An 18,910-nucleotide genomic window follows, 5' to 3' on the forward strand; every position below is an offset into this window, starting at 1 on the left:
AAGCTGTTGATGAGGGAGTTTAGTGTTTTTTCACTTGTATGTCCATGTTACACTTCCTGACTTTGTACTTTGTTACACTTCTTGACTTTATACTACACTTACTGACATTGTTATTGTGCATATTTTGAAAAAAATGTGTGTGTGCTCATCACCTGTTCTAATATCTGCACCTATTGTTTGATGTTTGAGGTTGTTTGCCCTCAAAATAATTGTTTTCCAATGATGAAAATTGGCACTAAATGTTTGCGTATTGCACTTGTCATTAAAAGTGTCAAAATGAGGTTACTGTGTGTAGTGGCTGCACTGTTGCTGCACCGCGTCGTTGCCGCGCTATACCACACCACACTGCTGCCGTGTCGCATTATGGGTCTATATATTTTCCTGCTTTTTTTTTTTTGTCCTTGGCCAATCACATCCCTGTTTATAGAAGTCCAAAAAGAGGATCTAGCGGTCATCAGGACAGAAGAAGGAATAATCAGTCAAATCAAGGACAAACCTGATATTATTAGAAATATGTATTTTTTTCTTAAAAATCCTGACTGAACTTCATCAATAACTGAATCTAATACATTTTTAATTTGTTTAGCACTTATGGAGGCAGAAATCTTGTCATTATTCAGGAATGAAAATAGGTCGCCAGTTATCAATAGACATGAGATGATTTTTGGGTTTGGGAATTAAAGTAATCAAGCCCTGAGTCACTGAAGGGGGGAGAGTGTCTACTTCAGTACTTTCTAATATGACTTCAGTTATAAAGGGGGCCAACTCTTCTGGAAAGGTCTCCTCAAATTCAGCAGAGGGACCATCAGCACTGGGAGATCTGTTCACCTTTAGGCCGAATCCCATTTCACCCCTTGGACCAACCCCTTGGCCCTTCCCCTCCATTTTGCGCGTTCACGTGAAGGGGTAGGGGTATCCCAATCCCAGTTAACGCGGAGGGGTAGGGGAAGGCGGAGGGCTTCTGTACCCCTCCAAACGGAGATTTTCCTGGAGCAGACTCCGAACGAAGGGGTTTGAGTGATTTCCCACAATGCCATGCGGATTTCAGCGAGATTTCATGCGGATTTCATAAAGATGGCGGTTCCCGCGGCGAAAGATTGTCATAAATGTATTTTCTCCATTATTTACGTGTTTTAAGTTGTTATCCAGAGGAAAAACGCCGCTTGATTCGCTTTCGAGCTGAGAATGAGCAGCGATTTCTGAAATCCAAGCTGCTGCTAAAAAGCTTTGGGAGTGAGTATTGTTTTCGGTTGCTTTACTGCGTACGTTTTGTTCTGTTATTCTCGCTTTTATTGTTTACATGAGTGTTCTGACACCTCATTCTGTCGGATGTGGTGCACGAAGCGCCAAAGATATCCCATTCAGTGGTGTTAGTTAACAAATCACACCCTGCCAGCAGAGATTTCTGGCTCTGACTGTAGCGGCTGGTCGCAGCCAATGACGCATTTGGTTGCGTTTTGCTAACGTAAACGCTGACGGAGGTATGCGATGACGTATGCGATCGTTGAAGGGCTATCCCAATACGTAAGGGTTGAATTTCAAGCCCTATCCCTTGTAGCTCAGTTTCAAGGGGAAGGGCCAAGGGGAAGGCGGAGGGGAAGGGGGAGGGGTAGGGGTAGAAATTAGAATTGGGATTGGGCCTCAGATGGTCAATTGCATAAGAAACTTCTTCGATGGTCATATTTTGATCACATAGTTGTCTGTCATCTGGATGAATTTGGCTGATATTATAGACTCCTTGCACATGACGTCACACATCACATGATGGCGTCTACTGGGGGACAACCAGACATCGTCTTTCCTGTAAGCAAGGATTAATCTGTCTTAAATATGGTTCATGTTTGCGCTGTTTGTGGTTCCAATCGTTCAAACAGAGAAAAAGATAAACAGTATTACCGTCTCCCTGGCAGGGGCAACACCATGATCAAGAAGGTGGTTTGCTCAAGGTGAGGCCCAGCCATTGCACTCAGGCTGTGCTGACCTTTGTGAATTCTCAACTGCATAATTTCTGGTGACGGCACGGTGGTGTAGTGGTTAGCGTTGTCACCTCACAGCAAGAAGGTCCGGGTTCGAGCCCCGTGGCCGGCGAGGGCCTTTCTGTGCGGAGTTTGCATGTTCTCCCCGTGTCCGCGTGGGTTTCCTCCGGGTGCTCCGGTTTCCCCCACAGTCCAAAGACATGCAGGTTAGGTTAACTGGTGACTCTAAATTGACCGTAGGTGTGAATGTGAGTGTGAATGGTTGTCTATGTGTCAGCCCTGTGATGACCTGGCGACTTGTCCAGGGTGTACCCCGCCTTTCGCCCGTAGTCAGCTGGGATAGGTTCCAGCTTGCCTGCGACCCTGTAGAACAGGATAAAGCAGCTAGAGATAATGAGATGAGAGAATTTCTGGTAGTGGGGGACTGCGTTTGCGCTCTCCCCTTTCACATAATGGCGGCACGGTGGTGTAGGGGTGAGCACGGTCGCCTCACAGCAAGAAGGTTCTGGGTTCGAACCCAGCGGCCGGCAAGGGCCTTTCTGTTTGGAGTTTTCATGTTCTCCCCGTGTCTGCGTGGGTTTCCTCTGGGTGCTCTGGTTTCCCCCACAATCCAAAGACATGCGGTTAGGTTAATATGGGACAGCCTTGAGCGAGGCACCTAACTCCCAACTGCTCCCCGGGTGCTGGTAGAATGGCTGCCCACTGTGTGTGTGCTCATTGCTCGTGTGTGTGTGTGTTCATTGCCCCAGATGGGTTAAATGCAGAGAGGAAATTTCACAAGTGTGTGATGAATAAAGTTGTGCTTGCTTTCTTTTCTTTTCTTTCCCTAGAACTTTGTCTTGAACTTCTGATTGTGGCTGAGGAACTTGACTTGGGCATTTCTTTAGAAAGGAAATATCTCTGATCCGGGACTAGGAGACTTTTTTTCACAGCAGTACGAAGAACCCAGGCCGCCTTTTTATCTGTCACTGTCAGTGAATCCCTTTGTTTCACTCCAGCTTCAAGCCCACAATAACGATGCTGTGTGAGAACAGCTCTCTCCGAGGCCTGCCATACAGTCAGTGTGCAGCCACCATCCTGCCAATTTCCTCACTGACAGTCCACGGAGTTGAAGATTTTTCAGTCGTTCTTTGCGAATGGTTAACCTGGAATAGAATATAGGTTGTATTCAGTCACATGACTTTTGCTTGTGAGTTTACTTCCGGTGAATGAAGTAGTGTTCAGACAAACTGTTTTGGCTGTTGTCATGTAAAGAGCAAGTGAAACCGTCTCTGACAATTTTCACAGTTTAGAGGCCAATACACAGTCAGGATACCTTCAGAAAGTTGCTCTTTGCGATGGGATAGATCCTTACTCGCTAGTAAAGAAGGATTTTTCCTATGAATTGGAAAATTATCCATCCGTTGAGTTCCCTGACATCTCAAACACCCTGGTGCTGCAGACATCGTTCTACACGGACAAATAGATGAAAACCTGGAAGAGCATGGAGGAGAACAACTTTTTATATGTGGCTGGGTTAAAGATCTGGTGATCAGGACACCAAGATAAATCCTGTATCGTTTATGCCAGGGTAAGGAGGAATTTCTGGGCTTTTTGTAAGTGTCTTTGTGGTGGTTGCTAGGATGCTACAAGTTTTAATATCAAGTGTAAATAAACCACAGCCGCTCGATTCTCAATAGTCCCTGCTCTTCTCTTCCAGCAAACAACAATTTAAAGGTCCCATGGCATGGTGGTTTGTTGATGCTTTAAACGGGCTCGTGGAGGCTTCCGGATGTTATATCCGCAGCCTTTCTCGAAATGAACCCTCGGCACGTAAATATAGCCTCCTGGGAGAAAGCCCCATTTCAGCACTTTTCCCAGTGCGTCGTTTTGCTAATGGGAAGGGTAGAGGGTGGGGGCGGGCCATGGGGGGAGGTGCTTGACCAAGCTGTGGCCATGCTGGCTGTGTGTGAACAGTAGCAATGGCAGGTCAAGCAACAGTCCAAGCTTTCGCTTTTGACCCGGAGTCCGACCCCGAAGCAGAAGCGCAAGCAGTTGAACAAACTGCTTCACAAGTCTAAATAAGGGAGTGGGAAAATGTGTGTACAACACTATAGTGTTTGCGTGCACACACGTACTCGCTGCTATCAGCACCTGTAGCCACGCTGCTAAGACAAAACCCCGTTCTCCCTCGGACTCCTTTCGTAAACTCAACGTGACACAGAGAACAGAGTGAGAGTGTTCGGAGTGGTAGTTTACGAACGTATAATACCCTAGGCTTGAACACACACTCCATAACCAAAGAGGATAGAAGCAGCAACTACAGCAACATATTGCTTATCCAACAGAAGACATGCATTGCGGAGCAATAGTCAAACATAAGCTCATAAGTTACAGTCAATTTCCAGACTAAACTCAGTTTAACAGAGCGATGCTGCATGCTCTTTAGTTTTGTAGCGCAGATTACCTGGCTAACTGCAGGAAGCGGTTAGTTGCACAGCTAATGTAGCCATTGCTAGGCTAACGTGGCACCGATTTTAAAACACGGCAAAACGACCAGTTATACACTTGTTCGGTGTTCGAGGCTGATGCGGCAGGGATGCTTGGCACAGACCCAGGCTTCAGTAACAGTTGATGTGCAAAACCTGCCCGGTCCTGTCCCAAGTTGTGGAAACATTCATCAGTAAAATGCTTCCGACAAACATGCACCGTCTTAGGTAGACTCGACGGCGTATTATTGAAGTAAATAAACTTAAGCCACTGCATCTTCAGGGGCTCTCCCATCGGCAGTAAAAACAGACTCCTTTCTGTGTTGTCACATCCATGTACAGCACAACGTCCATGTTTCGCTTGCTTAGGTGGTGCCATGTTGTTGTGTCCTCTATGGTCTCCTCACTACAACTGAGCGGGCAATCCATACGGTGGGTGGGAATCCGGGGCTGGGGATCATCTCCCTTGCTGACGTTGGCAAGGGAAGAGCTTCTCAACGCGCCATTTTGACGCGCCATTCTCAAATATTGGGCATAGTTTGGTTTACACATGAAATTTCTAGCCACTGGGGTGACTTAAGAAGGTCAGAGGAACTCATTTTAACGTTAAACCTCAAAGTGAAAATTTCATGCCATGGGACCTTTAAAAAAAATTAAAACAGAGAAAATGCAGTGAGAATGTACATTCCAACATCTATGGAGGTAACACTAGGCCATATAGCTACATTGTCACTCCAACTGTTTCGAGGAATTTTGTACAGATCATAACTACTAAAACTCTAATTTCCGCGTGAGAGTAATTCCATGCCAAATCACCAAATTTTAGAGAAAGTTCCCGACTGACCATCTCAGATTTTGTTCTTTTTTTTTTATTTTAATGTCCTTGTTGCTAATAACCGCTGTGCAAAATTTTAGGCCAACATCTCCACTAGTTTCTGAGATATTAAGCCTTCAAAAAGGGGGCGTGGCCCCATATTTAGCATAAAAACAAGTGTTACAGCTAGCCGCTGTGTCCAGGGATCAGGTCATCGAGGCCCCTGCCTTCGACTGCCGCCCAATCCACACTGCACCGGCTCCCTACGGTTACCTCTGTGGGTGGTGAACCCACAGAAGGTCGGGCCCACGTCACCGCTTCGGGCTGAGCCCGGCCGGGCCCCATGGGCAAAGGCCCGGCCACCAAGCGCTCGCGTACGAGCCCCAACCCCGGGCCTGGCTCCAGGGTGGGGCCCCGGCTGCGCCATACCGGGCGATGTCGCAGTCCTTGATTGATTCTCCATAAGGGTTTTGGTGAACACCTCCCTGGGGAGGTGTTCCAGGCATGTCCCCCCGGGAGGAGGCCCCGGGGAAGACCCAGGACACGCTGGAGGGACTATGTCTCTCGGCTGGCGTGGGAACGCCTCAGTGTTCTTCCCGAGGAGCCGGCCGAGGTGTCTGGGGAAAGGGAAGTTTGAGCTTCCATGCTCAGACTGCTGCCTCCGCAACCCGGCCCCAGATAAGCAGATCGAGACGAGACAAGTGTTACAATCAAACATCCATAGTTTGATGGCTAATAACTTTTGAACTGTTCACACTAAATGGCTCAAATTTGCACACATGATTCTTTGATATAATAAAGCTCTGTACACAGAAGGAGAGCTTTGTATGTGACATATTTGCAGATTTATGGCGTGCCAAATATGGCTTCCTGGAATGCACATTTGTCCATGGTAGCACTTTTGGCTCTCTGTATCTCCAGTTTTAATGACACCAGATGTCTGATTCTTTTTAATATATGAGATGTTATAGTATTATCAGGAAAACATGTTATATCTGTGACAAATTATTTGTCTCATATACAGGCCCCTAAAAATGGAAAAAAGCTTGTCGCATCTGTAATTTGAATGCTTATAGCAAAAATCTGACAAGGTCTACCAGAAAACAAATTGGATCAGTCAAAAGAGCAAGGTCTAATTGATATATGTACCAAATATGAAGTTGGTACTGTGAAGAAAACTATTTCATTCAAGCTGTTGAATCTAGAAGGTTTTAAGACATGCGAAAATGCCATTCACAAGGTTACATCACATGCTACATCATTATTAATTCAAATTCTCTTGACTATACATATATGTAGTATATTTGTAAATATGACAAATGATTTACAAATCTCACAAAAGTCAATTACACAAATTTAATTCTATGTATGTAGACTTAGCATGTCTATTTGAAGCGTTTGAATAACTGGTCATTTTCTTTCACCACACCAGACGGAACTACATATTGTCTACCAGTTGATGTGATTGGTGCATCTATGATCTTTATGATGTGTATCAGTGGAACCCAACAGATATCTTCTCTTCTGGGCCAACTGTAAGACTTTGCAGGACCATGAAGGTGCATAAATTGTACTTGCCCACCTGTTCCTCCTCCGATATTGCACAGATATTACCAATCCACCATTGCTGGTCATACAAACATGCAACATATTTTCCTGGGATCATGTCTGACAGGGTGTAACCTTCTTTCACAGCATCATCTACAACCTGGGGATGAGTGCCACTCATGTCCACAATGAAGCTTGGTCCACCAGACACTCTGCTGATCTGCAACTGGCTCTCTGAGATAGGAACAAATGAGTGGTTGTCCCTTGTTCCTGGTATTGTTGAGGACTTTGAAAGTCTCTTCTGAAGAACTTTTCCATTGCTTGTTACTTCCCCCTTTTCAATCCAAATGAAATGGATGTTTGTTTTTTTCTGCCCACACAGAGATCTCGTGGTGTCAGTATGTGTTGTGAAGTAACTGCCTGTAAGCTGGCTCTAGCTGCAGAACGCTTCACGGTGCCGCCTATCCTGTCACAAGGTGATTTTCCATAGGGAGTAGCAAAAAAGTGCCATTCAGCTGTCATACCCAAGTCTTCCTGGTGATGCAACAGATTTGTACAGTTTTTGTGGTTTTTGTACTGGGCAGCTGATCCATCACTAAAGTATACAAGTTTAGAAATTTGGGGACCGAGTTGTTGAATGTATGGAATCACTGCTTTTAAGAATGTGTGAATGGCTACAGTATCATGCTTCAGGCAGTCACTTATGACACGTAGATATGAATGTTGTTTCATATGTCCCATCATCTCTGCTCTTCTTCATGTAAACAGCAAATGGATGAAGGGTGCACTGGCTGTTGTTCCAGTGGTACCCCTGCGCTGCATCCTGTACCAAGAAAGAGTAGTTCTCAGTGAAATCCAAAAGTACAATGATGTAGCATGTGATGTAACCTTGTGAATGGCATTTTCGCATGTCTTAAAACCTTCTATATTCAACAGCTTGAATGAAATAGTTTTCGTCACAGCAGGGTCATTCCATGCCAAATCAACCAGAGGTTATGCTCGACCATCTCAGATTTTAATGAAATTTGGAAGGCTCAGAGATACTATTAAAAGAAGTTAATCCCCAAAATTTGAGCTTCCTATCTCCAACTGTTTCAGAGATACAGGCAAATTCGAATTTTTTATATTTTTTCATATAACTGATATTTGAGGGTTAATAAATGCTTCAATAAGGCTCAAGTAGGTTAGGAGACATGTTTCTTCCTCAATTTTAAATAAAATTTCAATTGATGCTCAGTATTATTTGTAAATTGATTTTAATCTAAGACTGTGTAACATTAGCAATCAATGACCAGCTATTGTGTACCAGTCAACAGCCAGCCTTATCAATATCAACACAGCACAATAGGTGACCTTTGATACCAGAACAGGTGGCTCATATCCTAGTTTTAGAGTCTGTAAACTGCATACTTGTTCAGATAACATTATATTGCTTGGATTATATTAAATGCATTGTAATACAGAGCACTGAGAAAATTTACCAATGTTATTAACTGAATGTGTTTCTTTGCAAGGATTGGATATTTTGAATAGTTGACTAGGGAATTTAATTGTAGTTGCTTTCAATTTGAGATCAGTATAAATGAGTTTGTTCTTAGACATCTAGAAATGGCTGAACTTCCTCCCTGTTCTATAGGAATTGGACTAAAGAAAGATTCTGACTGCCATAAACCAACATACAACAGAAATTGCAAGTTAAATACACTCGCTCAGTTTGGAGCAAATACATTATTGTGATCCAGAATCATGTTCAAGTCTCCTCCGATTACGATACCAGTGTTTGGAAACTTATTCAGAGTATATTCAGTGTGAGTCTCTTGCACTTCAAGCAACTTATTATTCTCAGATTTTGAGTTTTAGCCAAAATATTCACAATTAAAGTAAACCTTTCAATGCGAATAACCTGGTAAAGAAAATGTCCTGCTGTGTCACAGTCTGTAGAATACTACCAGAGAAAGTATATTTTTAGCGTGTCAACCCCAGCAGAGTGTTCAGGTCCATGATCCAGCCAGAGATCGTTACCCCACTGGGCCCTCCATAATCTTACATTACTGGAAACTGAGTGTGACTTGAATAAAACAAGTCAGTTTTATGCTGTTTTGAGACAAAAAAAATTGCATTATGCTTTGCAATATTTCTTAACTCCCTGGCATTGAGAGTAATATCAGACAAGAACGTATTAACAACAACAATAATAAAATGAGAACAGAATAAGTTCAGAAGAAAACAGAATATGGGAACCCACTGTCAAGGGCCGCACCATTCAAATTTTTATGAAGTGTCTTAGTTAAACGAATTAACCACAGTTCCTTAAGTTTTCTATTGCAAATCCAACCTGCATCAGGTATTAATCACTCAAAACAATTAACCAAAGTCAGTGACATTGAACTGAGGCTTTGTGTAAGAAGAAAATAAAAAATAAACCCCCCAGCTCAATCAACATAAATTCACCTGAGCAGTTTGTGCTGATCAGACTTACCGGGTGGTGACCCATGCTATGAAAGAAACAAACTCAACAGTATATTAACTATTTAAAGCATCATGGTCAGTGCGACTTGTACAGTCATGGTAGATGTTCATCAGGCCTCAGGTAGCTGGAGTCAGTTCAGTCCCGTTGACAAAGGCCCAACCACCAATGAAGTATGCCGTTTCCCTTCTTGGTGTCTCTTGGCCACCAAGGGCCAGAGCTGCCATCGTCTCTCTCTCTGGCAGTCTGGGACAGGTCCTCAGCAAAACAGTTTGTTGTTTTGGAGGAGAGTTGATTTTTTTTTCCTGTTTTCCAGACTGCATCCTGGTAGCTGTGTGAGGTGAACTGGAGGATAATCGCTCGAGGTTTGGAGTCGTCTTTCCATTGGCTGACCGAGCCGATGTACTGTGTTGATAACCTCAGGAAACTTGGCCTGGTACTCAGGTAAGACTGTCTGGCAGATCTGCATCACCTCTTGAAGTACATTTTGATCCATGTGTTTGGCTACTTCATAGAGTCACAAGTTCCCATGCTGTGAGTAACTCTCCAGCTCAGCTATCCATTGCTCCATCAGGTGTAGTTTCTTCTCTACTATGCAGGTTCATTCTTCAACACGTGTCACTTTCCCTTTCACATCACGGATCTCAGCTCAAGCAAAGTCAACTGTTTTCTTTCGTCCTTCAATCTTCATTCTCTTGTCTTTTATCAGCTCCTCTATGTTCTTCTCAAGTGTATCAATTCTACAATTAAACACCAGTGAGAGCTTCTGCACAATGTCTGTGCTGTCCATATCAAAGAGCGTTGTGACTGACTTTTCTTTGATACCAGAGTTTTGCTCAGTGTCACAGGTGAGGGAGAAAGCTCTGAATCCACAACCACCAGCACAAATTGGTCTACCAAACAGTAGTTGTGTAAATTGTTCATAAGCGGGTTCTTTCGTGCCTCTATGCTGCATAGCTAACAGTGCTAATGCTATTAGCACAGCCAGTCCACTCAGGTAGGTGCAGGTGTATAAAGGTAATGCTGCCACTGAAGTGAGGTTACTGCTTCAGAATGCTCATAGCACTGTCTTACTAATTGTACGATGTTAAAGTAGTGTTTCACTTGTTCTCTAACGTCTCAGGTGCACGGCTCCAGATAAAGCGTGCCCTCACATCATTATCTTGGTCAGCATCCGCCACCAATTCACTCCCTTGTATTTTATTTTTTTTTTACATGGCATGAATGTGGATTGAGCCTATGATCTTCGGTTTGCGAAACCGACACCTTCCCACTTGGCCACCATGCCTGAGTACAGATAGTGATGGACCGTCGGAAGCCGACACTCCAAAGCGCGTATTGAGTATAAGGGTTGATGAAGCCCCACTTTGAGGCGTGTATCGTTTAGAAAAAAAAACAATGTGGCCGATGACAGGCAAGGCCTCGGTTTGTTTGGTTCGCATCAGCATTTCATCCTGAGTGTTCATTCCCAGATAAAAGCCAGCAAAACAGCTGACACTTTGTGGGTTGTTTGGTTGGAGAGAATCTCCCTCTCTCTCAACTTTTTTGATCAAAGTTTTTATATCATTCCAACATTTGGAATCTGTATTATTAAGTAGTAGTGATTGTGTTGTCAAATAATATTCATCTCCTGATTGTAATAGTGGTAATATCCACTCCCCCCCCCCCCCCCCTTTTCTTGTCTTTATTCAAAAAATGGAGCTTACACATGAGGAAATATTCACCCATGTGGAGCATTTTGAAATGGTTCCTCCCAATGAGGTTTGTCACTGTAAATTATTATTATTGTGATTATATCACCATCATGCACAAATATATTCAGATTGCATATTCATGGTTTAAGGTGAAGTGCTTGCTGTGCCAGAAGGAGCGAGTGTAGAACAAGAATATATCATCAGTGCTGAGGCATTATAGAGCTTTTCATGAGAATCAGCAGCCTGCCAACAGACCAGACACAAGCGACAGTAAGAATCTTTTTCTGTTTCAGTTGTGTCATCAAAATCAAACTATGTTTAACTTAAATATATCATCTTTGTGTCATAGATTCCAGAAAAACAAATGATGGATGAGGCCTTGGTTAATATGATAATTCCAGACACCCAGCCATTGTCAGTGGTGGAAGATGTGGGTTTGATGGAGCTCATGCACATACTGGAACCCACTGATCTTCTCCCTACTAGGAAGATGTCAGAATGTAGTGACAGTCAGCCTCACCTCTGATATCTGGACATCCATGAATATGGAGACTTGCCTTCCAGTAACCTGCCACTTCATTGATGACAATGACAGACTTGGAACAATTTTGCTTGGAGCAGAACATTTTCCAAGTCGTCACACAGCAGAAAATATGGCTCTGGCAAAAGCAAAATTGATGGAGGAGTGGGACATAAAAGAAAAGGTGAAGTGTCTCATCACTGATGCTGCACCAAATATGATAAGCTTGTGCCAAGGCATTGCCTGTGAGACATTCTGTTTGCATCACACACACTTAATTTAATAGTGCAAAAGTCATTTGACCATGTCCCAGCCCTTAAAGGTGAAGTATGAGATTTTTTTCAGGAGTATTTTTTACCATATTGCTTGAAAAGCTCCTCACACCCATGTTGCAAGCAGTACAATAGAAGGTTTGACCCAAAAACGAAATATTTTAATCCAGTCTACAGTGTAAAATAAAGGAAAAATGCCATCCAATCATATCGAGATACCACCTCAAAATGATTGGATACTGACACGTCAATCAGACTGAAGCCCGAGCAGCCCGGCCCTTCTGTGTGTGTGTGTGTGTGAGAGAGAGAGAGAGAGCGCGAGCAGTGTCACACAGAAAGCACAGGATTCTCTCAGTGCGCTTCCTCCAAACAACGGGGATTTACACGAAAACGGAAGTAGATATTCACAAAATTCTTTGACAGTGAGTGCCACAAGGCTTTCCTGAACACACTGATGTAATTTTTTTGTCTGTAGTGTAAAAAATGAGGTCACTAGAGCAAGTTAAAAACGAGTGACTTTTCTGGCAAGTTTTATAATGGAAGTCTATGAGCTGCGTGGCTGTGCTCTCCTCATTTTCAGGCTTCTCATTCAAAAACTGCAAGTCCTATCGTGTAGGTAGACACATTGTGTGAATCAGGACAAGTGTGGCTACTACTTTTGAGAAAATTGTGTGTGGAGTGAAAATTGGGGCTGAAAACACAGTTTAAATGAGAAAGTTTGAGATATTTTTCCAAGCTCTCTACACTCTGCTCTAAGGGGGAGGAGGGGTGGAGACGCGGGGGGGAGCATGGCGAGGGCGGGCGTGTTTCTTTTCAAAATATGGCTTGCAGGAACCGTTATTCCAAAATCTCGTACCCCACCTTTAATGACATGCATCCCAAAGCCAGAAAAATCTTCTCTGTTTTTCTGGACAAGTCCTACAGCAAAAGAGAGACTGTGCCAGGTACAGAAGCAAATGGGGAGGCAGACTCTGAATAGAGGTAGATACACGCTGGAACAGCACTTTCCACATGCTGGAACTCCTTTATAATGAGACCGAACCAGTGGGAGCAGCCCTGGCATCTTTAAAGACCAACATCTCCCCAGTTAATGCTCATGAACATGAGGCTGTTGGAGATACTTTACATATTCTGGCTCCAATCCATCAGGCTACTGTAGAACTATCTGAGGAGAAAAGGGTATCTGCTTCAAATACCTGTCTACAATGGAGTCACTTAGTGCGATGACAACGACAACCATGCTCGACCCGAGGTTTAAAGCCACTGGGTTCCTACGCCAAAATAAGATGCATGAAGCAGTAAAGCAACTGAAAGTAGAGTGGGCCAATAGAATTACAATTGCTGAATCTGCTAGATCGAGTGAGCCCTTAATCCAGCAGCCAGCCTCCTCTGAAACAGCTGGGATGCAAACAGCTGTAGTAAGTATAAAATGGTTCTGTTGATTTGTGTTATTATTCTGCTAAAGATATTTTAAAATGTAATGTGAAGTATTTTAACCACTCAAGTGTTTTATATAAAATTTTCCTTAGTTTTCTTGTACCATCTGCTGGACCCCACAGTGAATCAGAGCAGAAGAAGCTCAAATGCCACTGCTGATGCAACAATAGAAGGGGAACGTTACTTGGACGAGGCCAACCTTCCAAAAATTGTAGATCCACTTGTATATTGGAGTCCACAAAAACATGTTTACCCCCACCACTACCAGCTGGCACTTCAGTTTTTATGTTCACCAGTATCCTCAGTACCATGTGAAAGGGTGTTCTCCGAGGCTGGGGAGGGAATTTCTAAGAAATGAACCGCCTCAATCCAAATACAGTAAAACAATTACTTTTATTTATTTATTTATTTTTTTTAAAGAACATAATCAATAAAGGTTCCCCTAAATATGACTATGTATCCTGCATGGAGCACTCACAGTCCATCACACACACAATAAACACAAACATTACCCTCTTTATGTTTATGGACACCTTTTTATTGTGCAGATACAATTATTCGGAGCATAAATTCATACAAAAAGTGTGTGAGAGACAGAGAGAGAATAAAAAGCATAGAGACCAAATAAAAGGCACATAAAACACTTGTGTAATAAGTTATTTTCAAACAGAACATTGTGTAAAGTCCATGTAAATAATAATGTGACGTGTCAGAACACTGCTGTGATGTAGATATTGAAACATGCTGTACACGTCTCTGAGCAGTAGGTATCGCTAGTGCACTCGTGTGAGATTTCAAGTCATGAATCTTCATCTGCCATGCCCCTTTATACTCCATACACACTTCAGAGCCTCAGTTAGCCATCACTGATCACTATACTGCAAATCATAAACATTTATTACAGAGAAAATGGCAAATAAACTACTGAATATTAAAGATTTATTATGGACTTAAATTTGTTAGAAATGACCACTAAGTTGTGTGTGGAATTTTTGTTTTGACATTGTGTTTTGTTGTCTCAGGAGCCTAAATATGATTTATGTCTAATCTTGGCTAAGGAGCTGACTATCATACCAGTGGTGTTGGGTTGCTCACTAAGAATTTAACAGGTTTAGTTTGTTAGTGACATACATGTCAACCTTTGGTCAATCAAACCTGTATAACCAACCTCCAAAATCCGTATTTCCCTTATAAAATCCGTATAAGATGCAAATTAAAATAATTTACCTAAAATTTGAATGATAATTAATGATATAACCCAGTTACTTTTTATTCAATATTAATAACAATAAACCTTCAGAATGAATACAAAGCTCCAATGTTTGACAAAAACACAAAGTGTTATCAGCGTAGTTACGAAGGAAATATTTTGTTGTTTGGGGACAGGTTTCATCGAGCGGCTATTATGCGCGAGACTTCATATTAGCCACAAAGTCAGAAAAATCTGTTCGTAAAATTACGTTATAATGACCAAATACAATGAAAAGTATTTTTCCAGTCTCCCCTGTGAAAGGTAATCCCATGTGATCTCGTTTGGACGGTAAACCTGTTGGTACAGTTAAACGCAGCACATGAATGAGGCATCTTTATTCTCGGCTACTGTCTGGATGCTATACCAGAGACGGTTGAAGAATCTCCACTTTGCCACATCCAATATGGCGGCGAGGATGACGTATGATTCTCCGCAGAAGGCGGCGTCTATGTTTATATGTCTATAACTTCACGGTTGGCGGGATTCTCGCAATGCAGTGTGCCGCTACCACAAGATAACGCGCGATTTCATAAGACTCTTTACTGGCTGTCTGTGGTGTACAGTACGTTTGTAAATGTTATGCATTATTTTATCATCGTGGGAATTGATTATAGCTCTAAATAAATATTGAAGTTTTTTTTAAAGAATCCGTATAACTTTATTTATACGCCCGTATACTATGTTTATTGAATCAAATCTGTATAAAATACGGACATTCCGTATAGGTTGACATGTACAGTATGTAGTGAAAGGACACACACCCTCTTTCAATTATTTAACAATTATTCACCGAAGGGGAGGTGAATAATAAGATGAAGTCGAGGTTATCATTTAAATAGTACTGGCTGGCTTTTTCGTGGTATATCAGATATATTCCATTCAGCTAGCATGATATTGAACGAGTTGAAGATGAGTAGCTGAATGGAATATATCTGACATACCACGAAAAAAGCCAGCCAATATTATTATTATTATTATTATTATACTACATATACATTTGATGGAACAATTATAGATTTTACAAAAAGTTAAGAACCGGTGGGGAACTTACCAATATTGAGTGCTGAGTCTGATCGAATGTAATTCAATATTCTTTCAATCCAATGTATTGTACAAAGTCAAAGTTCTACTGTAACAATAAAAATGGTGCAAGTCCAAAAAGCCTAAACAACAACCCAACTGATATATAAGCAATATACAGCTTGACGGTTCAAGTTCACAGTTACTTTTGGTCGTAGTTAATTGTTACATTGCAGTTGTTCAAAACAAAAGGGCTTTACTGAGTGAAGTCCACGAGTGAAGTCCTCTTGCAAAAGTCTCCGTCACTTTTCCTCACCTCCAAGTAGGACTTTGACAATATTTCCGCAATTGCTCTCTCTCCCAGTTTTTTGATATCCGTTGGTCTGTTTTTCTCTTGTAAATATGCATAAAAAATATATAATGAAGTTTTGGTTGCCTCTCAGGTGTTCAGCACGTCTTTAGTTTCAGTTTATTTATTTAGTGCTTAATCCGAGCACTGAATTAACCCCGTCTTCTCTCTTTCATGGCTGACAAAGAAATGGTTGTGCGCATGTGCAGCAGGAAAGTTTTGTAATTGGATCTTCACATGAGCTCTGATGTGTGACATCATGTTGTCTTGACAGCGTGCAATATTATAACAATATTACACGCTCATTCTCCATTGGGTAGAGTGGCATAATACATGGAGGATAAGCGATATGATAATATTGCATGCCATCAATAAACCCACTAGACGGGAATAGAATATATGTTTTTATTCTGTGGAAAAAGTGGCCCATATGTGTAATAATCACGATATCCACTGAACCTGAGACAGATAATTGTTTTAGTATCAATACACAGGTGATTATTCTAAAAAATAAATCATATTAAAAATTATTTCTTTCAATCTTCAAAAGTGTTACGCAAATGTAATAAAGTCACAGCGCAGACTTGTCACTTATCTACGCCGACTCACATAAAATACTTTGTTTTGAAATCGATAAATCACAACTCCACCTTACCTTTGAATAGTTTTAGATCAAATTCGGAGCATCTTTAGTGCTTTTATGGTGATGATACACGGGGCAACTTTTTGGGCAATGTTGCCGAGCAATGTTGCTGGGCAATTGCGTTTTGACTCTTTTCTATTGAGATTGGGCAACATTGCTTCTTTCTGAATGGTTTTGATAATCTCTGGCAACTTTTTGAGATAAGCCAATCAGAATGCGAGTATCGAGTCATGTGACCTCCGGTGAGGTTCGGATCAGACATTTCAAACAAATATGGCGGCCGCTCATGGTGATGATACACGGGGCAACTTTTTGGGCAATGTTGCCGAGCAAAGTTGCTGGCAACGGGCAACTAGGTGAGACACAGGGCAACTTTTCAGGGCAACAACAGTTAGCAACGGCAGTTTACAGTTAGCTAAAAAAAATCGATGTCTTAATTTTTGCTGTGACCATTTAATCAAGCTGTCTGTTGTTTTTTAGAGCTTTGGTGAGGTAAATTCCTCCATATAGAATATTAAAATAACAACTTACCGGCGTAAAAACAGATGAGGAGTCTCTTCACTCCACTGACACTGAGCGGCCGCCATATTTGTTTGAAATTTCTGATCCGAACCTCACCGGAGGTCACATGACTCGATACTCGCATTCTGATTGGCTTATCTCAAAAAGTTGCCAGAGATTATCAAAACCATTCAGAAAGAAGCAATGTTGCCCAATCTCAATAGAAAAGAGTCAAAACGCAATTGCCCAGCAACATTGCTCGGCAACATTGCCCAAAAAGTTGCCCCGTGTATCATCACCATCAGTGTCAGTGGAGTGAAGAGACTCCTCATCTGTTTTTACGCCGGTAAGTTGTTATTTTAATATTCTATATGGAGGAATTTACCTCACCAAAGCTCTAAAAAACAACAGACAGCTTGATTAAATGGTCACAGCAAAAATTAAGACATCGATTTTTTTTAGCTAACTGTAAACTGCCGTTGCTAACTGTTGTTGCCCTGAAAAGTTGCCCTGTGTCTCACCTAGTTGCCCGTTGCCAGCAACTTTGCTCGGCAACATTGCCCAAAAAGTTGCCCCGTGTATCATCACCATTCGGAACAGCATTTTCTTTCATTATTTGTAATTCTTCCCTGCATTCCTCACTGCACTGAATGGCATACAGTACGCTGTCCTGTTTGTGTCTGGCTAATCTGTCCTTAGGGTGGACCAGTTTCTGCTTCAGGGTGTTACTGGGTCTGAAATGTACCGGAATGCTGTGTTTGTAGAAGATCCTCCTGAGTTTCTCAGATAGACCAGAAATGTAGGGAATGACAATGTTCTTGCGTTTGCTCCTGTTATCCTCCTTGTCCGTTCTGTTCCTTTTTCTGCTCTTGAGGAAAGACCAGTTGCCTCCCATTGCCTTAATCACGCAGTTGCGCGCACAGCATGGAGGCAAAAGAAGCTTCCGGTTTTGACATGTTTACTTGTGCACTTACCGGACATTGCATTGATTTTTCACGCAAGAGTAAATAAAATGAATCGTACCTTAAATAGTTTAAAGTACTTAAACAGGCTTTCACCTGCCACTGCGGCTTATTTAAAGACATTAAGTTGAGGTGAGCAGCTTCAGATCCGCACACAGCTGCTAATGCCAAGTGTTCTAGTGATATTAGCAAGTGGCCAAATATACACACAGCTCACTGACAAACCCAGCGCTTTTACTAAAGAAAGCTTCAGTCTTTGGACGCATATAATTATGTCCTTTATGGACATGTTCAGTCTGTGAAGTGTTCCAGCAGGAGTCAAGGGAATTTAGCATTTTAACAGCCAGGGTCCTGTAATATTCCTCTAATATCACCTACACAGGTTTAGGTCTGTATTAATGCTGTAATAACAGATGGGGTTCGGCGGAATTTCTCTCTCTTACTGAAAGCTGAGGCATCGCTACATTCACAACAACTTCACTGTTACTTATTAGATCTGTATTAAACTACACTGAAAACTTCACCGGATATAACACCGGAGTTGTTCGCGCCGAGTCCTTTTTCCCGCGAGTGCCGGCGTTAATTACTAATCCTTTTTTAACTTTTTTTCTATAAATAAATTTCCAGTATCGTCTTCATTTTTATTATACTGTCGCTTTCATTTTTGTACTTTTCACTTTCGCTTTCCTTTTTCCGGTTTTTTTTCCGGTTTTTTCTCTTTCTTTTTTCGGAAGAACGCCGAGACCGGAAGCTTTCTTTTTTTCTCCTCCTGTGTAAAGTCCACAAGCGGAGGCCATCTGATCTGCTTTAATATCAACAGATCTTCATTTAAGGTACGTGAATCTTTTCATCATGGCACCCCTTCAGCCTGTTCAGTGTGCTGAGTGCAGGATGTTTAGTCATTCTTCCTCCGTCACTAGCGATAGCTCTATTAGCTTTACTTGTGATAAGTGCAGATTAGTTAGCTCTCTGACGGAGAAGATTTCA

The 18,910-nt window shown here is 42.1% G+C and overlaps 2 pseudogenes; both read left to right on the forward strand.

Moving 5' to 3' along the window:
• LOC132885507 (splicing factor 3B subunit 2-like) overlaps window positions 1-18,910 on the forward strand; it is a 92,136-nt pseudogene that overhangs the window by 51,039 nt on the left and 22,187 nt on the right.
• Window positions 1,896-2,050, forward strand: LOC132896997 (U1 spliceosomal RNA; annotated as a pseudogene).

The sequence above is a fragment of the Neoarius graeffei genome, chromosome 1 (assembly GCF_027579695.1).
Source record: "Neoarius graeffei isolate fNeoGra1 chromosome 1, fNeoGra1.pri, whole genome shotgun sequence".
NCBI classification, from domain to species: domain Eukaryota; kingdom Metazoa; phylum Chordata; class Actinopteri; order Siluriformes; family Ariidae; genus Neoarius; species Neoarius graeffei.